Source organism: Littorina saxatilis, linkage group LG16 (genome assembly GCF_037325665.1).
Source record: "Littorina saxatilis isolate snail1 linkage group LG16, US_GU_Lsax_2.0, whole genome shotgun sequence".
NCBI lineage: Eukaryota > Metazoa > Mollusca > Gastropoda > Littorinimorpha > Littorinidae > Littorina > Littorina saxatilis.
The window spans coordinates 20,041,320-20,065,988 of NC_090260.1; the positions used below are offsets into that span (position 1 = coordinate 20,041,320).

At 40.1% G+C, this 24,669-nt stretch overlaps 1 protein-coding gene across 1 annotated transcript in view; it reads left to right on the plus strand.

Annotated features, from left to right (window-relative positions):
- LOC138951510 (lysM and putative peptidoglycan-binding domain-containing protein 1-like) overlaps positions 1-24,669 on the plus strand; it is a 333,283-nt gene that overhangs the window by 247,301 nt on the left and 61,313 nt on the right. The window lies entirely within an intron of this gene.

Consider the following 24,669-nt stretch of genomic DNA (forward strand, 5'->3'; position numbering starts at 1 on the left):
CTTTTCATTTCATCGAGTTGTGCTGGAAGGAGTCTTGAGTGTTCTTATTGATTTGATATATTGTCTGTATGTATTTAGGATGTCAGGTAGACATTCCTTTTTGTTTTGTGCTATTTTGTGGTTTGTGTTGAAAAAAACAGGCATTATTGTTGAACATTTTGCGGCATTCAGGGTGCATCTGGAAAACAAGACTGAATTTACTCTATGTCTAACGTGAAAATTGCTTCATGTAATGTCCAGGGGTTGAATAATTTTCAAAAACGTAGAGATGTTTTCCAATTTTTGCGTCAGAAGAACTGTAGCATTTATCTTTTGCAGGATACGCATTTCGAAGAGAAATTTGAAAAACAGATTAGAGCTGAGTGGGGTTATGAGTGTTTTTTTGCATCATTTAGTTCACAATCTCGAGGTGTCGCAATTCTTTTTAATAATAATTTTGATTTTAAAGTTACAAAAGTAATAAAGGATATCCGAGGCAACTTTCTGATTTTGATGATCAAAACAATGAATATAGAATTCATTTTGGTAAATATTTATGGCCCCAATAATGATGATCCTGAATTCTATGATAATTTGAAAGAAAAAATTTTATCATTGCAAAACCCAAACATAATAATTTCTGGTGACTGGAATTTAGTATTAAACCCAACATTAGATTACTGTAATTATAAACACATCAATAACCCGAAAGCACAAGAAAAAGTAATGGACATTGCTTCTGAATTAGATCTCATAGATGTGTGGAGAGAAATTAATTCAGAAATACTAAGGTATACTTGGAGAAGACCCAACCCTCCACAGCAAGCAAGATTAGATTATTTTCTTGTTGCAGAAAGCCTTGTGACACATGTTAAAGACAGTGACATTCTTTATGGCTACAGAACTGATCATTCTTTAATTACTTTAGAGTTGGAATTCAAAAAGGAAACTCGCTTTAAAAATTTCTGGAAGTTTAATTCATCGCTGCTGCGGGACAGAAAATTTGTAGATAAAATCAATGAAACTATTGCAAAAATACAAGAACAATATTCGGCGCTTGTTTACGACAGAGCAAATTTACAACATATTTCAGTAGAAGAGTTAGAATTTACTATATCAGACCAATTGTTTCTTGATACCTTACTCATGGAACTTCGCAAAGAAACAATGGAGTTCAGTGCAAAAAAGAAGAAGGAAAATAACAATAAAGAAGAAGAATTGGAAAAAGAAATATTAGATTTAGACAAAAAAATACACAAAACGGATAATGAGCTACAGATGCTACAAGAAAAGAAAAATGAGTTATTAAATATTAGGAAGAGTAAGATTGAAGGTATTTTATTACGCTGTAAAGCAAATTGGGCCGCAGCAGGAGAAAAAACTTCTAAATATTATTGTAATTTAGAAAAAAGACACTTTGTCAGCAAACAAATGTTTAAATTAATAACAAAAAATGGTTCATGCATAGAAGATACTGAACAAATGTTAGAAGAAACAAAGCAGTTTTACCAAAATATTTATTCTGAAAAAGATGTAATTGATATTGACATAAATGACTATGCTCAATCCCTTCCAACATTATCAGAGGTTGCGTCAGACTCCCTGGAGGGTATGATTACGTTAGAGGAAGCCTCAAATGCATTAAAAAACATGAAAAACGGGAAGAGTCCTGGCACAGATGGCTTTACAGTAGAATTTTTTAAATTCTTCTGGAAACAGTTAGGTGGATTAGTGGTTAGATCTCTTAACGAGGGTTTCTTGAATGAGCAAATGTCAATAACTCAGAGGGAAGGTATTATTATCTGCATACCTAAAGGTGATAAACCCAGGGAATATATTAAAAATTGGCGACCGATATCACTGTTAAATGTTACGTACAAAATTGGTTCAACTTGTATCGCAAATAGGATCAAAAAGGTACTTCCTGAATTAATAAATTTAGATCAAACTGGTTTTGTGGCCGGAAGATATATTGGTGATAACCTAAGGTTAATCTACGACATGCTACACTATTTAAAAGAAGAGAATTTACCAGGTTTAATAGTCTCACTTGATTTTGAAAAGGCTTTTGATTCTGTTAACTGGAATTACATGCATAAGGTATTAAAGGCTTTCGGTTTTGGTGAAGATATTTGTAACTGGATTTTGGCTTTTTATTCAAATTTAAGTGCTTCTGTGATTGTCAATGGTAAATCATCAACTCGATTTCCTATAAAACGTGGTTGCAGGCAGGGTGACCCAATCTCACCTTATTTATTTATTTTGTGTGCTGAAGTGTTAGCCTGTAAAATTAGGGAAAATAATGATATAAAGGGCATTCAGGTTAATAACACAGAACATAAGATAAGTCAGTTTGCAGATGATACAACCACATTTCTTGAAGGCTCGAATCAATCTTTTGTGGAATTATTTAATACTCTTGATGAATTTGCTTGTATTTCAGGACTTAAACTTAATTATGATAAAACTTGTAATGTTTGGGCAGGCAGTGAACGAAATAACCCTACTCAGTTTCTTCCACATAGAAAAATGACTTGGAATCCAGAAAGGTTTAAGATCCTTGGACTGTGGTTTACAAATGATTTGACAAAAATGGCAGAAATGAACATGATGGATAAGTTCAATGAAGCCAAGAAATTATTCAATATTTGGATGAAACGTTCTAGTACACCGTTAGGCAGAGTTGCAATATTGAAATCATTAATACTGTCAAAACTGGTCTATTTGTGGATTCTGCTTCCAAATCCACCACACAATATGATTCAACAGTTGCAGAAGATGTGTTTTGATTTTGTTTGGGACGGAAAAAGAGATAAAGTGAAAAGAACTATTGCAGTACACTCCGTGCAAGAAGGAGGTATATCTATTCCAAATATAAAAACATACATCATGTCTTTAAAATTATTGTGGATGAGAAAAATTTTCCTTGGTCCCAAGTGGAGGGAAATTCTCTTGCGCAACTGTCCGGAGGTTGAATCAGTCCGAAATTTCGGACCCAAAATATTAGCAAGAACAAATGTCAATCCTTTTTGGAGAGATGTTTTTGAAGCATATTTGGAATATTATGGAACATTGGAAGTTACAACTAAAGATGAAGTTCTTGCAGAACCTCTGTTCTTCAACAACAAGTTTAAAATTGGTAATAATTCCTTTCATTATAAAAATTGGTCAGACAAAGGTGTTTTTTATGTGAAAGATTTGTTACAAGAAAATGGAGTGTTTTTGGATGTGGAAAGCTTTAACACAAAGTATTCACTTTCTGTCAATTTCTTGGAATACTATGGATGTATTAATAGTATAAAATCATACTTGCTCAAACATAACACTGTTGTGGAAGATAACCAATGTATGCCCTGCATAAAGGCTATTAACTGTATTACAAAGGATTCAAAAGGATCTAAGGTGTTCTATGACGTGTTGATAGGTAAAGCTTGTATTCCAAACGCATGTACAAACTGGGAAAAAATACTAACACAAACACCAGTTGAATGGCCAAAAATATTTAACGTTACTAGGAAAATTCAAGAAACAAAATTAAAGTGGTTTCAGATAAAAATAAATAACCGAATACTTGTAACAAACTCAGTCCTTAAGGAAATGAAAGTTGTTAATAGTAATTTATGTAATTTTTGCAAAGTTGAAAAAGATTCGATTTACCATTACTTATGCAAGTGCCAACATGTCAGAACCTTTTGGGCTGAGTTTGAACAATTTCTAAAAAGGAAATGTGACAACTGTATTAGACTAAACCTTACTGATAACTTGATACTTTTTGGTTTTGACAGTAACATAAAGACAGATCAAGGCTTTGATTTCATACTCTTGAACGCTAAATTTTTTGTTTATAAATGTAGAATCAATAACATCAGACCATGTTTACGTGTATTTTTGAAAGAATTATCTTATCTACATAAAATTGACCAATATGTTTACAGTATTAATATGAAACAATATCAGTTTACCCTTAAATGGGCTCCATATAATGCATTATTAGCTGCCATATAAATTATGTATTATGTTGTTTTGTCAAATATTTATGTACCTTGAATTGTTTGACAATTAATTCATGCATGCCTGAATAAAAAATGTTGAAGAAAAAAAACAAAAATATAAACGGCTGAAATCAAGTGAACATAAACTCCTTTGTCTTGAAGAATTTGTTCTGAGTGAGGAAGAAAAGAGTGCATGCATGCAACTTGGATCAGGCATTGACAAGCACGTTGGACAGAGGAGGCTTAGCATATTTGAAACCAGAAGCTCACGAGCTATTTCTCTTGCTTGAGGCAAAGGTCAAGGAAACAGTAGGGGCAATGAGATTATGTTGTGGTCATAAATAAGTACGAAGAACTCTTTGTCTGAGTTTGTAGTTTTATTTACTCAAAACAATGACCACAACATCTGAAACGACAGAGAAAGGAAATTTACTAAAAGGATGAAAGTAACCCTTGAACTAGATGAAGTGAGGATAAACTGTAATTACTTGGAGTAAACTAAAAGGTAACAATATCAACTCACAATAAGAAATGATTTAGCCACCATGCGTGTATGGTACGTGTGACAGGAAGTTACTTAAAAGGGAAACACAGGCAGTGACTTAAAAGGGAAATCTCCCCAAATAAAATCGGAGGCAAAAGAAACGCAAATAAAGGATGCGTTAATTAAACCTTCATGGACTTGAAACAAAAAGAAAAGCATGATACTACCATGTTCTGCACGTGTTGTTTTAGCGGTCTTATCTTCTCAGAACCGTGTTTGCCGTTATCTGGGTCACACGCGAGGTCTTGTTGACGGGGATCCCAAACCGTCATGGGGACAACTTTCAGCACGTACAAAACGTGGAAAAGCAGCTTTTCGTGTTCAGAGTGTTCAGGCAAAGCTGTACCGTACTCACAAAACTGTTACAACATTCATTTCTGCGACACAGGCGCGATGCCGAGACAAACACCAGAGAAGCGCCAACAGGCGATCGGAAGACTTGATGCCGGACAATCAGTTCAGCAAGTTGCTAGGGCATTTGGAGTAAATGTCATCACGGTTTATCGCCTGCAGCAACGTTTTCATGCCACTAACAGTACCTGCAACTTACCAAGACGTGGCAGACCCCGGGTAACAACAGCCCGACAAGATCGCCATCTTGTCCATCAACACCAGCGAGATCCATTCGAAACTGCCGCCAACACAGCCCGTAACCCAATCGGGGTACATGGACAACCCGTCAGTGCCAGAACTGTACGCCGACGCCTTGGTGGGTAGAACCTGGTAAATCGGCGTCCTGCTCAACGTCCTGTCTTGACAGCTCAGCATCGCCTGGATCGTCTGGCCTGGTCCCAGCAGCATGCCCACTGGCGCCATCGGGACTGCGGGGTCAGGGTTAGGTGCGGAGGGTTCTTTTTCGCACGAGAAGCGCTTTTGCCTGGAACCGGGCGTGTCCGGATCTGGCGAAGACATGAACAGCGGTTTGCTAACAATAACATCCTGCAGCATGATCGATGGGGAGGTGCCAGCGTCATGATATGGGCCGCCATTGGTGTCAATCAGCGAGTGGCGCCTGTCGTCTTTCAGAACGTCGGCCAAGGTCGTGGGAATGGTGTCAATGCAGACCGCTACATCAATCAAGTCCTGCGTCCCTATGTGGTTCCATTTTTCCAGAGGTACCGGAACTGCCTGTTTCAGCAAGATAATGCCCGTCCCCATACTGCACGTGCTACCCAGGACTTCCTGCGTCACAACAACGTGAACCTTCTGCCTCATCCTGCTCTATCTCCGGATCTCAACCCAATCGAATCATGCAAAGAAGGATTAATGCCCTTGCCCGGAGACCCCGCACAGCAGCAGAACTGCGTGCTGCCGTGTCACAGTTGTGGGCTCAGGTCCCTCAGCAGCAAATCAATGACCTCGTCCTCTCCATGTACCGGAGTTGCGCCACAGTCATCAATGCCCAGGGAGGAGCAACACACTATTGACTTTCAACAGTCTTCAACAGTGTTCAGTAGAACATGGCACGTCATGCTCTCATCCCAATACACTTTTCCGTATGGTTTTTGTATCGGTCAATTCGTTTCCTTGATATTGTTAACCCAAAAGAATTAATTCGACATCAAAATTCATGGGTAACCCATTTTCACTTCAGCATTTGCGTTTCTTTTGCCTCTGAGTATACATACATATTACTCTAGATTAGGCTACAGTGCTATTAACACAGCCAGGAGTGCTATTTCTGCTGTAGTACAAACAGATGGCAACAAGACAATGGGAGAACACCCATTGATATGTCGTTTTGTAAGAGGTGTGTTTCAGCTGAGAACACCATTGCCCCGCCAAAAGAACACTTGGGATGTGGCTGTGCTATTGGATTTTTTTCAGATTAAAATCAGCAGGCTAAGGTCGAATGCCAAAACTTTCCAGCGATTTTACAATCGACCAATAGTCGATGATTCGCAAAGAGCAGAAAGCCAAAAAGACCGGCACGGTTGGCCTAGTGGGAATTCAGCTAGATCACCCACTGTTGGTCGAAATCCAAGAGCTTTTTTGTTTGTTTGTTTGTTTGTCGCTTAACGCCCAGCCAACCACGAAGGGCCATATCAGGGCGGTGCTGCTTTGATATTTAACGTGCGCCACACACAAGACAGAAGTCGCAGCACATGCATCTCTGATTGAAGAAGGCAAAAGGATTGTGTTTGCATGGGTGCCGTCCCATGTTGGAATTAGAGGCAACTCTGCAGCTGATCAAGCAGCTATAAGCCAGAGAAAGAATCATCACTGACTGTTACACGACACTTGAGATTGCCACAAGTTCTCAAATGTCGTATAGTTGTGTTCTTTTATTCTACGTCGCCCGTCTTCGCAGCAGCAGAAAACAACTCGTCAAATTGAGTTCGAGGATTTATTCAGCATTCAATACATACATACAACTGCACATCTAGCAGAACTCAAATTGAAGCTTTATTTTACATACAAATCGCGCTGGCATATATAGTAAATACTCAATCTCGAGAATATTCCAGACCGAACATGATACAACTACATTATACGAGCCGTGCATGGACTAAACTAGCGACATTCTCTATGACGTCCATCAAAAGCGCCGACGCACTTAATCCGAACGAACGCCACGAACTCACGACTAAAACAGCATGGTAAACAACTTGTTTTGACAGGACTAGAAAGTTCACCTGCATTCTCGTCCAAGCATAAATATTGTGTTTACAAAATATAATATCGGTACTTTCCCACAAAGTACAAATAAGTCAACTACATGCAACACACAAAACTGAACCAAAGCTCAGCAACGGTAGCGTTTCCTAACACTGACAAACACACAAAACATTCAGATTTCAGAACTCGCAACAACATGTACATAAAGCACCTATGGCAGAGCGAATGGGACGAATGTGAAGAAAATAAACTTCATAAGATCGTCCCCCAGCTGTCGGACAGCCTACCCCAATGTTGCCTCAACAGGAAAGAAGAGACAGTTCTGTCGCTTACACATTGGGCACAGTCACATTACACATTCTTATCTGCTGAAAACTTTTTTGTTGCCTTCGGGGGACGTTATGGATTTTATGTATTAGAATTGTTTTAATCTAAAAATGTGTAATGATTAACTTGTGGGGTCCTGATTTGGCCTATTATGGTCCGCCGGACCCGAAAAGCAACAGCTAACTAACTAACTATTATCTGCTGAAAGGTGAAGATCCACCATACTGTTTTGGATGTGACGAACTATGGCCATTTGAACATGTCCTCACAAAATGTGTAGATGTTCAAGAATTTCGAGACAAACACTACAATGCGGAAACGCTGAAGGTTTTATTCCGGGATGTTCCCCCGGACAAGATTTTTAACTTTTTAAAAGAGATCAAGATTTTTTACAAGATTTACAGTAACAGAAGTGAAAGTGATTAATTTTTAGAACCTTCTTTTACAGTGATAGATCTGAATGTAAATAGTCTGAAACGTAGAACTTGCCACATGAAGGGAAAAAGAAAATAACTCCATCGGTCTCGAATAGCAGCTAGCATCTGCTGAAGGGACATTAAAAACCAAACCAAACCAACCTACCCCCTGCGTCATGGCTGCATTTTTGCAGAATATGGGTTATGTTACGAAAACGCTTCTCATTCTTATGTGGTTGGGTTTAGCCATTTGTCGTTTACCGAACTGTGGCTGCATGCAAATAAAACTAACTTTCCAAAAAACATAATATCTAATTTGTGACCACCCAAAGTAACCCTCCCACTATAGCCAGCCAGGTGACTAACGCCTTGGTCCTTCAAATACTGTATTGTCTCAGTGGTAAAGTGATGCACAGAATGCAAGTCATATTTTGTATCATCGGACACGAAGTCTAGAACCCCCCCCCCCCCCCCCCCCCCCCGGCCCCGCGGGTTAGGGGGAAGAATTTACCTGATGCTCCCCAGCATGTCGTAAGAGGCAACTAACGGATTCTGTTTCTCCTTTTACCCTTGTTAAGTGTTTCTTGTATAGAATATAGTCAATTTTGTAAAGATTTTAGTCAAGCAGTATATAAAAAATGTTAAGTCCTTTGTACTGGAAACTTGCATTCTCCCAGTAAGGTAATATATTGTACTACGTTGCAAGCCCCTGGAGCAAATTTTTGATTAGTGCTTTTGTGAACAAGAAACAATTACAAGTGGCTTTATGCCATCTCCCCCCTTTCCCCGTCGCGATATAACCTTCGTGGTTGAAAACGACGTTAAACACCAAATAAAGAAAGAACGAAGTCTAGAGCCATGTCGCACTATGTCCGCTCCTTCCTGGGTGCGATAAAACGCCACAACAGGATGGAATGAAAACTGGGTCTTGTTGAAATGTGTCGACTTAATTTCATCTTGGAAGGCGGTTGTTTTTGGTCTCTCGCGAAATCCATCACAACCAGAACTTGACCCACTCTCAGTTTTGACTTAAAGGCATATGTACTCGATGACTATACACGCTAATTGCTTTACCAACAGCTGGAGACATGCTAAATTAAGTTCCCTGCAAAATATTGTGGTCTAGGACCCCTTCAATGTTGAGATATGTTAATTTTCATTTTGATCTGGATCGTCCTATTTATAGATTTGGCAACACATGTAACGTTGATGCAAGGGAGCTAACACCGCGGCTTTGTTGACATCCTCACTTTTTCAGAGGCTAGAACAAGCTGTAATGCATGTATTATGGTCCGCGCATGGTGACATATCGTCATTATATGGTCTTATGGTGCGTTTGACATCGATTATGGGCAAACTACACTTTGTAAACACGGGAGCGCGTACATATGCCTTTAAGCTCTCTGTACTGGCAGTGTTGCCAGTGAGCCAGTTTCTACAGCGCTCTCTTCCAGCACCACTCCCCGGACCCACTTACTCCATGAGACATTTGGGTTGAGATCCAGAAGTGGTTGGTAATGCCTTTCCAAAGCTTGCTGGGGGTTGCAACTCTGCTCACAGGTTCCCTGGATGCACTGTGGCCTGTGATAGGGAGCGTCGCCATCTTTATCACACAGCACCATCTTGTACACTCCTCTTTCATCTTCAACTCTTCGTCGCGATATAACCTTCGTGGTTGAAAACGACGTTAAACACCAAATAAAGAAAGATAAAGAAATATCTTCAACTCTCATGGCATTATCCAGTGACGCATCTTTCGAGATAAGCCTGTTCATTGCAAGTACTTTAAAGGTGGTTGTCTACATTTTTGCTTTTTTTCAATAATCTTATGGTTAGATTTCGATACAAAATTATGTCAAATGATGAATGAACCATGGGGAAAAAAGTTTTGGAAAAAAATATGTAAAAAAAGATTTTTTTGGGGGGGTAGCATGACTCACGCTTCCAATATTTTGTTTTCTGTTTGCTGAGAACATGTGCTTTGCCTAAAAATACTGACCAATCAAATTCATTTCACTATGCTTATTAAGCCACGCCCAAACAAGTGCAGCAACAGTTTGACACTGGAGCTTTTTTTAAACGCACAGTATTTGAGAGGAGTTTTGCGCTTGGCATTTTCCAAATAAGGATATCCTACTATGAGTACTACGCTGGAATACTACAATGTATTTTCAAACGGCTACACTGGCTTCGTCTTTCCTGATCAAAAGGGGGTGTATTGTTGATATTTGTAGATAATAGACTCTGCATTATAATGGTCAAAAAGCGATTTCGGTATAAAAATGTAGACAAGGACCTTTAAGACGAATGTTCAAACAATAAACACACTGGCAAGTGTCCATGAATGTAGAAGACACCTTGCGATTTTTTGAGTACGGCGCAATGAAGACCGCTGTGCGAGCGCTTGCACTTCGCAAAAACACAGCCAGCCCGCGAGCAGGCGAACACAATAATGACCTTGACACGCGGAACCCTGTGATCACTAACCCTTCCGCGAGAAAGTTTCGCATACTGATAGTCCAGTCTAAAGCGAGCGAGCCTTGCGCTGTTACATTTTGGTTACATAAATATCAGGTTAAACTAGATCACAATTATTGGCTGTTAGCAAGCGAATGTACAAAAGAAGAAAGATTGAGATTGTTACAATGGAAAATTTTACATAATATTTATCCCACGAATATATTATTAAATAAAATGAAAATTAGAGAAACAAAATTATGTACATTTTGTAAACACATTGATTATGTTGAACACTTTTTTTGGCAGTGTGAGAAGTTGACGTGCTTTTGGGAAAATGTTGTCCATTATATTTTTAGAAATACAGGATTAAATGTGCACCTCTCAGAACACGATATCTTGTTTGGTTATCAACCTAATAATATATGCCAAAATAATAAGGTAATTAATCACATTATTTTGATTGCAAAAATGTGTATTAGTAAATATAAGTATGGTGATAGATACGATTTGAATAGTATATTGGAAAATGAAATGTACATTAGAAGATTGTGAGTACTGTATAAGTCGAGACGAGGTGAAGTTTGTTCATGGAACGTTTGATAATTTGAAGAAAAAAAAAAAAAAAAAAAAAAAAAAAAAAAAGTATACATTATAAATGATACCACCACCATCATTACCCACCCCCACCCCCCGCCTCTCTCTCTCTCTCTCTCTCTCTCTCTCTCTCTCTCTCTCTCTCTCTCTCTCTCTCTCTCTCTCTCTTTCTTCCTCTCTCATTCTCTCTCTCTCTCTCTCTCTCTCTCTCTCTCTCTCTCTCTCTCTCTCTCGTCTGTCTGTTATGTCTTAATGTTGTATATATACTTGCCATTTATGATACATGTTGAAGGATGAATGATGATACGTTGTACATTGTAGACGGATGCATGTTACTGATTAAAAGCCCCACAATGATGTGCTTGGCAAAAAAAAAGAAAAAAAAGAAAAAAAAAAAAAAAAAAACCTTGCGAACGTTCTTTGGTCGTAAAAGTGTGAATCGAGTGTAACCCACCTTCACTGAGGGATGTTCTGCTATGAACAGCTTGTGGGCTTGCCAGAGGGGGCTTGCCGGAGGGTCTGTTGCATGACATAGCCCGGTCCATGTTTTATAGTGTAGTGTTTGGATGGCAAAGCACCAGAAATATCTTCTCGACAGAAAAAGTGTCTGACTCAGAAAGAGAAATCCTTCTTCTGCTTCCTTTTTTTTATGGGCAGGAACTTTTTTCTCAACGAAGCCAGCCTTGCCTCGAGTTTTTTCTGACTGTTCTTGTGAACATTCGACTGCAAGCCTTCACTTCGAAACCGTCACGGTTGGCCTAGTGGTAAGGCGTCCGCCCCGTCATCGGGAGGTCGTGGGTTCAAACCCTGGCCGGGTCATACCTAAGACTTTACAATTGGCAATCTAGTGGCTGCTCCGCCTGGCGTCTGGCATTATGGGGTTATAGTGCTAGGACTGGTTGGTCCGGTGTCAGAATAATGTGACTGGGTGAGACATGAAGCCTGTGCTGCGACTTCTGTCTTGTGTGTAGCGCACGTTATATGTCAAAGCAGCACCGCCCTGATATCACCCTTTGTGGTCGGCTGGGCGTTAAGCAAACAAACAAACAAACAAATGCTACTGTCAGACCCAAATCTTTCAACAACTGGCTGAGGTGCACGAAGCGGAAGTGGATGCCACCCAAACGGGAGAGAACAAAGCGCGGGTTCTGATTCGTTGAAATCACAACACATCTCAGTTTCCACCAATCCCTCACAGCGGGTGCATGGCTCCCGTTTTGTTGGTAACTTTCTCGTGTACGTCAGCCCATGTCTCAGAAAACACTGCAAGTACACGCCTATTATTGACTCACATGCGAAGCAAAAGTGAGTCTATGTACTCACCAGAGTCGTCCGTCCGTCCGTCCGTCCGTCCGTCCGTCCGTCCGGAAAACTTTAACGTTGGATATTTCTTGGACACTATTCAGTCTATCAGTACCAAATTTGGCAAGATGGTGTATGAGGACAAGGCCCCAAAAAACATACATAGCATCTTGACCTTGCTTCAAGGTCAAGGTCGCAGGGGCCATAAATGTTGCCTAAAAAACAGCTATTTTTCACATTTTTCCCATTTTCTCTGAAGTTTTTGAGATTCAATACCTCACCTATATATGATATATAGGGCAAAGTAAGCCCCATCTTTTGATACCAGTTTGGTTTACCTTGCTTCAAGGTCAAGGTCACAGGAGCTCTTCAAAGTTGGATTGTATACATATTTTGAAGTGACCTTGACCCTGAACTATGGAAGATAACTGTTTCAAACTTAAAAATTATGTGGGGCACATGTTATGCTTTCATCATGAGACACATTTGGTCACATATGATCAAGGTCAAGGTCACTTTGACCCTTATGAAATGTGACCAAAATAAGGTAGTGAACCACTAAAAGTGACCATATCTCATGGTAGAAAGAGCCAATCAGCACCATTGTACTTCCTATGTCTTGAATTAACAGCTTTGTGTTGCATGACCTTGGATGACCTTGACCTTGGGTCAAGGTCACATGTATTTTGGTAGGAAAAATGTGTAAAGCATGTGAGTCGTATGGGCTTTGCCCTTCTTGTTATAGAATTACCAGGCAACGATCGAGAAATTGCATGTCAGTGTGAACCCACGTCAACATTGTAACACACACACACACACACACCTACAGCGGATTAATATCATCTCTCTTGAAAATGCAGTGTCTCTGTTTGACGGATTGTTTCACTACCTTTTCAAATACAATACCGGAAATGTAGTCATTGAAGACCTCTTGGCGAGGTGCAATCAAACACAGACCCCACTGTTTGAATACTTTCAAAAAGGAAAGTAATTGCATCAGAAAGATTTAGCTGTGCAATGAATAAAAACACACTTTCCCCACCCAGCTTAAACAGAGATGTAGTAGAATTGAATGTTTTAATCTTGCCGAGTGAGGCAAGTGGAACAGCCCAAAACACAACTGACCTTGGAAGCGCCAGAACTCGCAAAACTGCGAGTTCTCTTGCAATGTATCAGCGCACATCACTCACGAAAAGGCTGGAAATGATCAGCCAATTTACCTTCACCGGATCACGCTTTGGTCTGCACAGTCCGGATGAAGAGGGTCGTACACGACCCATACTTTCTTAAGAAGGATTCAACGTAAAAAGTATTTGTCGTACATGTCCCACGCCATCCAAGTAGGAATAAACACTGTAAAATGCCTTCTTTAATTCCATTGTGGGTCGTCCATGACCCACAACATCTGGACTGTGTCGTTCCAATGACCTCATTGTTTATTTGTTTGTTTACAAAGATAATCCTTCACAGATTGGTCGATAGGAAGGTTTTATGGTGTTTGAGGATTACATCAAGGTTCAATCAATAACTCCCAATACTTTTAGAGATACAGACAATTGCGTGAGATTCTGGGTCGTCCACCATGCTTGTATGTCACTGTATGATTTGTGCTTCGGCATGGCTGAACATAAGCTTAGAAAGGAAGTGCTTGTCAACGAGAGAAGTGTTCAACACTCAATAAAAGACGTCACTGAACGACGTCACTGAAAAACATGACGTAATTTTATCCCCTCCCCCCTCCTCCCCCCTCCAAAAAAAAGGCGAACCATTGAACAGTGTGCACAAATCGTAGATAAAGGAGGCCGACTGTCTTAAAACAAATTTAAAAAAACAAAAAACCGGGGTGGGCGTTTGCTAGGTAGTGACCCCTCTGCACAACATTTGGCCGAAAGTAGGGGGTGGGCGTTTACTAGATACTGGGCGTTTGCTAGGGATTTTACGGTAATTGTTAACAACAAATTTAAAAAGATTTTCATGCCATATTGCACAACACATTTTGACACACACCCAACCTCATGATTCAGACAGTAGGCCTACTATTTGGAATAGACTTGAATATGTGTATTTGTGAATCTGTACGTACATTATACTTCAAATCGACAAACTGACATAACTGGCTCCATAAATCTGTGGTCTAACTTTCAGGTGAAGCAAAACAGCGATTTGAATCTACAGAGATCATACATACTTCAACAAGAGTCCACATCTCTACTGAAACATCTCTCCCGCCATGGTGAAAGGCCAAGGTTAAAGGCACAGTAAGCCTCCCGTAAACCATCACAGAGCTCCCCCGAGCGTCTAAATACAGTACAAGCATACTTCCATTTGAACGCTCACCGAACGGGAACATCCTGGCTGCTTTCTGTCGAGCGTGAGACATTTTCAAAGAATTTATTTTCGTAGACTTGTTCCGTTAACAACAACGGCGCCTCGTTTTTGCGCTAGACCTAACTTTTAAAATCTAAATAATAAATTGACAGCTTGTTCCACAAACATTCTTTAATCATAACAGAATTCGTTTTTCATCAAGACAAGATCAGAACAATTCGAAGTTGTGAAAGTTTAAAAAAAAGAAAAGCCCGGAAGCAGGGTCACGCAAGGGTCGTAGCAGACGACGGCCGGTTTATCAGTGCAAATCGCCGTTCCTCTCAACAGTCAAAAGCCATCGCTAGAGTTCTTGTGAACCACAGCCGTTGTTTCGTGCATAAAAAAACGTGCTATTGTAGATAAGCTCACGTCGAGTCGCATTCAAATGACTAACTATGACGACTGCATTGTGAAAAGGGAAAACTGGATCACACGGGTTCACGATGGCTCAGGGGTAAGATAAACCACGCAAAAATAAATTCTTTGAAAATTGTTCGCTCTTTACGGAGGGCACCTAGGATGTTCTCAATAGGTGAGTGTTTAAATGAAAGGGTGTTTGTACTGTGTGTAAAAGCCTGACCGTATCTGTGATGGTTTACGGGAGGCTTATTGTGCCTTTAAACAGGTCAATGCAGATCATAAAAACACTTGAGTCAGTAGTTAGGTTCTAATTATTTGCACACATGGAAGTCACACACATTTGAGTGCGTCACTTCTTTGAATTCACACCCATACACACTTACAAGCACGTGTGCACGTGCACACATAAATACACATATTCATATTGTACAGATCTGGCACTGACACACATGTACATATATATGAAGACACATTTATCCCCGAGTACGCAGTACTAGGGTCTAACAGACTTTAATTGTGTGTGTGTGTGTCTGTCTGTCTGTCTGTCTGTCTGTCTGTCTCGACTTAACAGCTTATTGCTGGGAAACTACTGGGCGCAGTTCTTTCAAAAGTTGATACACTAACTTGATAATAGGTCCGATTGATCGTATTAAAAGTTCATAATGTTACCTGGGACCTAAATCCCAAAGAAATCACGAAAGCAACTCTTAACGGGGGGAGTTTTTGCGGTGGGAGTACAACTTCCGTGCAGCTAATGGAACAGCCAGCTAGCTGGTGCGAATCACGTCCGCCTATCGCCAAAGTGATCCGGGATCGATTCCCGGCATGGGCGGTCTATATTTTTTTTTATTTTTTTTTAAATTCTTGTTTACTATTGTTTATTATGAACGTTTTAATGTTTTATTTCACTCTAATAATTTTTTTAATTGTGTAAAATACATAAATCTTTTTCTTTTTTTTTTAATTCTGGTTTACTATTGTTTATTATGAACGTTTTAATGTTTTATTTTACTCTAATAATTTTTTTAATTGTGTAAAATAAATAAATAAAAAAAAATTATTTTTTTTAATCCACGTGCACAAGACGAAAGCACGTCCGCCTATGGCCAAAGTGATACGGGTTCGATTCCCGGCATGGGTGGTCTATTTTTTTTTTTTTTAATTCTTGTTTACTATTGTTTATTATGAACTTTTTAATGTTTTATTTTACTATAATAATTTTGTTAATTGTGTAAAATATATATGGTTTTTTTTGGTGGTTTTTTTTTAATCCACGTGCACAAGACAAAAACTTTCATACTGGGGGAGCGAGCCAGTCTGAAGAGTACTCGGGTCCAGCGCCAGCGTTTTTTATAGTTTGCATACACTTACGCGATCGCACGCCCGCACACATGCGCGCTCGGTACACATACACACACAACACAACACAACACACACACACACACACACACACACACACACACACACACCTCTGTTGAGTTATATCAGAGATTACAAATTATCCCCACCGTTACATATGGCTGTTTTGTAGAGATTCCGTTGGAAGTTTTGCATGAACGTTGGATCAGACAATCTCAGGAACTGATCATAATTCTGAGAAGGCCTAGTTGCAGGCAATGAGACAGAGAGAGGGAGAGAGAGAGAGAGAGTGACTGACAGACAGAGAGGCAGACAGAGAGAGAGAGAGAGTTTGTGTGTGTGTGGGGGGGGGGGGGGGGGAGGGGCACTTCTTCGACTAGAGAGTGGGGCACGACTGTTACAGTCAGTTTGTGTGCTATCATATAGAAACTGTATTACATTGTTGTGTAGAGATAACGCGTTTGTCTCTTTGCAATCTTTGACTAAATCCGGTCGAGAATAAAAGCTGGTTCTTGTATATGACTGTGTACGTTGGTGTTAGTTGAAGTGCCTTGGAGAATGATGAGCATAATTATGAGCTTGCGGCGATCATCCTTTTTTGATGATGAAAGTCGCTTGTTCCTTTCAATGCTTGTTATTCTTTCAGGTGCCAGGAGAAAAGGTTCCGTACAACTCTCGCTTACTCTATTACACATGTCGTATTCTTAAAATGTCATCCCCGCTTATAGGAGGGGGTGTTTCTATGTAAATGGGCGTCTGTGTGTTTGTGTGAGAGTGTGTGTGTGGGTGTGTGCGTGCGTGTGTAGGTGTGCGTCTGTTCATTCATTCATTCGTTTGCAGTGCACGCGCGCACATGTGTGTGTGTGTGGGGGGAAGGGTGTGTGTGAAAGTGTTTGTATGTATTTGTGCGAGTGCCTGTGCGTGCGTGTGTGCGGGTATAATTGTGCGTTTGTTTGTGTGCGTGTGTGTGTGTGTTCAACGGTGTGTGTGCGTGTGCACCCCCCCACACACACACACACACGCGCGCACACACTATTATGAGATGATTATTTGCGCCTCGAATTTTATTTATTTTCTTACGTTTTATGTTGTTTTTTGTGATTCACCACACCCGAGTTTCTCAAAATTGAGATAATAAAGTGTTCTATGTCTAACACACATGCACACACGCGCGTAGGATAAACAAACCCAATCTTGACTTTCAACTTTACATAAACATACATCCTGTTAGGTGTTAGTAAATTATGTTTGTCCTCGTTAATTGTGAACAGGATGTATGTTTATGTACAATTTACCTTTTGTAAAAATTTGGACACACATTTTCCCAATTAATATGAAAGTTACTGAACTTATCTTCTTTTCACTACACCTTATATCTTGATTCCCCCAAAAACTTGAGTTCTGCCTTTTTAAATTGACCAGTAGCCCAAAACTTTCGCGCTAACCAAACAGTTTTACTGATACACAATCATTAAAAAAAAGAGGTTTAACATAATCGACTTCGCTACCACATAAACGAAAAAAGTTTTATTCTCCCCAACATTCTGGTCAACAAAATCATTAATACAGACAGTCATTCAATTTCAAGACAATCATCACAGCATTGAACAGACCATTTCGTTCAACCAGTCAAAAACAACTAAAGTAAAAGCTACAGCGCGATCAACGTTCGCCCATTTACGAACTCGCGATGAGATTTGTTTCTTCTGGTCACCAAGCCTACCGTTTACAAACGCATGCGCACTAATTGGGATTCCCCCATTTTCCTCGACCTTGACCTCAGGACTCTCCGAAGCCACTACTTCGGCGTTCAAGTTAGCTCCTACATACCGAGTAGCTGGCAACTTTGCTTCCGAAGTTCCCACTTTCAAAGAAACCTCCAACGCATGCTACAATTGCATGACATTCTGGTTTTAAAGGCAGCTCATTGGGAAATGAGCTCAGACGCATTTCACGTCTTCAATATTGTGTCTATCGAGCAACTGTCGTAACTTAGCTACAATGAGACGGTCGGCTACCTTGCACCATAGACACGAACTGTGACATTCTTGTTTAATTTAGGTGAAAAGCTTGAAACAGCGGGGCTCAAAACCGACAGTACGATCATTTACTGACCGAAAAAAAACGTGCTCGAGTCACGTCATTCGGCGAAGATGGTCAGCTTTCAAACTACCACGACTGAATAACTGATAACACATCTTTGCATAGTGCTTTTTCTAGACGAGGAGTATAGTGCAGTGGTTACGGATTCGGAATTTCAATCCGACGCTCTGGGTTCAAGTGCCGCTGGGAGATAAAAAAAATGTTTGTTTTAATTAACCTTTTTTTGATAGACCTCAAAACTGTTCATCGGTGTTTTAATTTGTTTTCCCTCGTTAATTTTTGATTACGATGGCGATGCATGGATATGTACAGTTAAAAGTCAAGATTCGATTTTTTTTGAAAGCATAGGACAGTTTCTTTACGCGTTTAAAAAAAATTAACACAGAGGCAAAAATTGTCTTTTCTAAACTTCTTGACAGACATTTCCCCAATAAATAAGGAACAAGTCACTAAACTTAGTTATTTACGGTCTACTGCATAATGTTCTTCCTTTTAAACTTTACCAGTAACCCAAAGTTTCCCTATAACCAATCTATGTTTGTCCAACAAAGAGTTTTACCGATACATGTATAAAATTATTAAACACAAGTTCAACATACAGTAATTGTTGTACTTATTGTGAGAACGAAATTGATTATACTGATTTTGTTGTTGTTGTGTGCCCCAAAATTATGTTTACTTGGAAATGCGTTGAGGATAAAGTGATTTGTAAATATAATATGATTATTAAAAATTACCGTAAAGGAAGTTTTTTGGGCGTGTTTAAAATACATTTAGAAATAGTATTGTTAACGATATAGGTACATTTAAAGTAGAACAATTATACAAGTCGCGTGAGGCGAAAATACAATATTTAGTCAAGTAGCTGTCGAACTCACAGAATGAAACTGAACGCAATGCCATTTTTCAGCAAGACTCGTAGCATCGTCAGTCCACCGCTCATGGCAAAGGCAGTGAAATTGACAAGAAGAGCGGGGTAGTAGTTGCGCTAAGAAGGATAGCACGCTTTTCTGTACCTCTCTTTGTTTTAACTTTCTGAGCGTGTTTTTAATCCAAACATATCATATCTATATGTTTTTGGAATCAGGAACCAACAAGGAATAAGATGAAAGTGTATTTAAATTGATTTGGACAATTTAATTTTGATAATAATTTTTATATATTTAATTTTCAGAGCTTGTTTTTAATCCGAATATAACATATTTATATGTTTTTGGAATCAGCAAATGATGGAGAATAAGATAAACGTAAATTTGGATCATTTTATAAATTTTTATTTTTTTTTTACAATTTTCAGATATTTAATGATTTAAGGTTTCTGAAACTTGCTTTACTATACATAATTGAGACACACACCCACACACACACACACACACACACACACATTCAATCACGCCCACACGTACGCATGTACGCGCACACACCAAACACACACACACACACACACACACACACACACGCGCGCGCGCACCGATTCCAAACACACACCGTGTCATACACACACACACCGAAAACACACACACACCGTCACACACACCGAAAACACACACACACACCGGACACACACGCACACGGCCCTGCACACACACACACACACACATAAACACCGCATGCACGCACAGACACACACACACACGCACGCACATATATACGCATATATACGCACACCAACGCGGCACGCACACGCACACACGCTCTGCCGGTGTCAAACCGTCCACGTTTTCATCCATGTTTGTTCATTCTTTCTTTAGTGAACATTCGTTCAGTTAAAACTTTATATTTACTAATTTTCCTTTAACTTTAATTCAAGCGAGCAGACTGGCTGCGGGGATAAGAGCGACACAGGCACCGGCCGGACGTGTTAGAATTGTATGTTTCTGACAAACGTGAAGCTGGGTTCCAGGCTGCCGACTGAATGACAAGATTTAACATCCTCCCAGATTCAATCGGCATTTGACTACGTGCACTGACTCTACGTTACACAAAAATGCTCAAAATAATTATAGTGTTCTACAAATATCAGGCAAAATATAAGAGAGAAGCGAACCTGTGTGTCGACAATGACAAATTAAAAATGTGCCAAACTTCGGATGGCATGACACGGCAACCGTAGTCTGAACTCCCGCGGAAATTTTGCTGTGATCACGTGACTGACAAAAAAATGGAAGAGAGCTAACTCCCATGACTCCATGCACGTACCAGCGTATACTATGACGACAAAAACGTATACTATGACGACAAAAACGTATACTATGACGACAAAAACGTATACTATGACGACAAAAACATTTTCTTCATCTTTTTATATTTAGTCAAGTTTTGACTAAATATTTTAACATCGAGGGGGAATCGAAACGAGGGTCGCGGTGGTGTATGTGTGTGCGTGCGTGTGTGTGTGTGTGTGTGTAGAGCGATTCAGACTAAACTACTGGACCGATCTTTATGAAATTTGACATGAGAGTTCCTGGGTATGAAATCCCCGAACGTTTTTTTCATTTTTTTGATAAATGTCTTTGATGACGTCATATCCGGCTTTTCGTGAAAGTTGAGGCGGCACTGTCACGCCCTCATTTTTCAACCAAATTGGTTCAAATTTTGGTCAAGTAATCTTCGACGAAGCCCGGGGTTCGGTATTGCATTTCAGCTTGGTGGCTTAAAAATTAATTAATGACTTTGGTCATTAAAAATCGGAAAATTGTAAAAAAAAATAAAAATTTATAAAACGATCCAAATTTACGTTTATCTTGTTCTCCATCATTTGCTGATTCCAAAAACATATAAATATGTTATATTCGGATTAAAAACAAGCTCTGAAAATTAAATATATAAAAATTATTATCAAAATTAAATTGTACAAATCAATTTAAAAACACTTTCATCTTATTCCTTGTCGGTTCCTGATTCCAAAAACATATAGATATGATATGTTTGGATTAAAAACACGCTCAGAAAGTTAAAACAAAGAGAGGTACAGAAAAGCGTGCTATCCTTCTTAGCGCAACTACTACCCCGCTCTTCTTGTCAATTTCACTGCCTTTGCCATGAGCGGTGGCCTGACGATGCTACGAGTAAAATGGCATTGCGTTCAGTTTCATTCTGTGAGTTCGACAGCTACTTGACTAAATATTGTATTTTCGCCTTACGCGACTTGTTGTTTGATTGTCTTTTGCCAAATAATTATGTACCAGAGAGTCATTTGTGTGTGCCGGTGTGATTCAGTTCTGACAGTAGGTCAGTCAGTTGCGGCAGAACTTGACAGAGTACCCGGCAAAAGTATTTACAAATAAATGTTTCACGCAGGAGAGTTGTGATGACGAGAGAAACTGACTTCATTTCCATTTCCAGCCTCATACAGGCACGAGACCCAGGTTAGGGCGGATGGTGGCACGAGACCCAGGGTAGGGCGGATGGTGGCATGAGACCAAGGGTAGGGCGGATGGTGGCATGAGACCAAGGGTAGGGCGGATGGTGGCATGAGACCAAGGGTAGGGCGGATGGTGGCATGAGACCAAGGGTAGGGCGGATGGTGGCGATAGAGTTGAAGGGACGGGGAATGTTTACAGTGCCGTGTGCCTGGCCGCTGTGAGCAGTTTCTTTATTTGGTGTTTAACGTCGTTTTCAACCACGATGGTTATATCGCGACGGGGAAAGGGGGTGGGGGTGGGGGGGATGGGATAGAGCCACTTTAGCTTGTTAATTGTTTCTTGTTCACAAAAGCACTAATCAAAAAATTGCTCCAGGGGCTTGCAACGTCACTTAGTACAATATATGACCTTACTGGGAGAATGCAAGTTTCCAGTACAAAGGACTTAACATTTCTTACATACTGCTTGACTAAAATCTTTACAAACATTGACTATATTCTATACAAGAAACACTTAACAAGGGTAAAAGGAGAAACAGAATCCGTTAGTCGCCTAGCTCTTACGACATGCTGGGGAGCATCGGGTAAATTCTTCCCCCTAACCCGCGGTGAGCAGTGCCCACCAATGTTTAGCTCAGGCCTCAGGCACCGTCGCGGCAGACCGCGCCTTAGTTCTATGCAGGAAAATTAGAGCGTTATTCTGGCCATCTGGCAAACTTTCGTCTTCATCTCTGAGGCAGACTGATACCAAGAGGTGTAAGTTACACCCTCCTTCAGGCTCAGGCATTTTCAAACGCTCGACTCAAGACTACATAGTCTACAGCCAAGGCTAGAAACAGCAGGGGCTTTTTTCACCTGCAAAGAATGGCTTCACGGTTGTTATCCTGTTATTGCCACATCATTGTGTGCGAAAAAAGTCCCGGCTATCTATAGCTATAAGAACTCCGGCCACCCACCCGATAAACTGATTATTTGTTTCTGATGCCAAGCCCAACAAGTCGCGTAAGGCGAAAATACAACATTTAGTCAAGTAGCTGTCGAACTCACAGATTGAAACTGAACGCAATGACCGTATACTCGTGGCATCGTCAGTCCACCGCTCATTCTCATGGCAAAGGCAGTGAAATTGACAAGAAGAGCGGTTTAGTAGTTGCGCTGAGAAGGACAGCACGCTTTTCTATACCTCTCTTCGTTTTAACTCTCTGAGCGTGTTTTTAATCCAAACATATCATATCTATATGTTTTTGGAATCAGGAACCGACAAGGAATAAGATGAAAGTGTTTTTAAATTGATTTCGAAAATTTAATTTTGATAATAATTTTTATATTTTTAATTTTCAGAGCTTGTTTTTAATCCAAATATAACATATTTATATGTTTTTGGAATCAGAAAATGATGGAGAATAAGATAAACGTAAATTTGGATCGTTTTATAATTTTTTTGCAATTTTCAGATTTTTAATGACCAAAGTCATTTATTATTTTTTAAGTCACCACGCTGAAATGCTATACCGAAGTCCGAGCTTCGTCGAAGACTACTTGACCAAAATTTCAACCAATTTGGTTAAAAAATGAGAGCGTGACAGTGCCGCCTCAACTTTCACGAAAAACCGGATATGACGTCATCAAAGACATTTATCGAAAAAAAGAAAAAAAACGTTCGGGGATATCAATCTCAGGAACTCTCATGTTTTTTTCTATAACTTTTTTCCCCATGGTTCATTCATCATCTGACATAACTTTGTTAGGGGAATTTAAAGGCATATGTACGCGCTCCCGTGTTTACAAAGTGTAGTTTGCCCATAATCGATGTCAAACGCACCATAAGACCATGTAATGACGATATGTCGCCATGCGCGGACCATATACATGCATTACAGCTTCTTTTAGAGTCTCAAAAACTTTGGATGTAAACAAAGACGCGGAGTTATTTCCCTTGCGTCAACGCTACCTCTGTTGGCAAATCTATAAATAGGACGATCCAGATCAAAATGAAAATTAACATATCTCAACATTGAAGGGGTCCTAGACCACAATATTTTGCAGGGAACTTAATTTAGCATGTCTCCAGCTGTTGGTAAAGCAATTAGCGTGTATAGTCATCGAGTACATATGGCTTTAACCATAAGATTATTGAAGAAAAGCAAAAATGTAGACGACCACCTTTAAAGACAAGTTGATTTAATTTGTTGATCACTCAGTTGTTTGTCTCTTCTTTTTGTTCACATCTCTCTCTCTCTCTCTCTCTCTCTCTCTCTCTCTCTCTCTCTCTCTCTCTCTCTCTCTCTCTGTCTCTCTGTCTCTCTCTGTCTCTCTCTCTCTCTGTCTCTCTCTCTCAGTCTCTCTCTCTCAGTCTCTCTCTCTCTGTCTCTCTCTCTCTCAGTCTCTCTCTCTGTCTCTCTCTCTCTCTCTCAGTCTCTCTCTCTCTCTGTCTCTCTCTCTCTCTCTGTCTCTCTCTCTCAGTCTCTCTCAGTCTCTCTCTCAGTCTCTCTCTCTCTCTCTCACTCTCTACCTCCCTCTCTCTCTCTGTCTCTCTCTCAGTCTCTCTCTCTCTCAGTCTCTCTCTCTCTCTCTCAGTCTCTCTCTCTCAGTCTCTCTCTCTTCCTCTCTCTCTCTGTCTCTCTCTCTCTGTCTCTCTCCCTCTCTCTCTCTCTCTCTGTCTCTCTCTCTCTCTGTCTCTGTCTCTCTCAGTCTCTCTCAGTCTCTCTCTCTCTCTCAGTCTCTCTCTCAGTCTCTCTCTCTCTATCTCTCTCTTTCTCTCAGTCTCTCTCTCTCTGTCTCTCTCTCTCAGTCTCTCTCTCTCAGTCTCTCTCAGTCTCTCTCTCTCTGTCTCACTCTCACACTCTCTCACTCTCTCCCTGTCTGTCTCTCTCTGACTCTCTC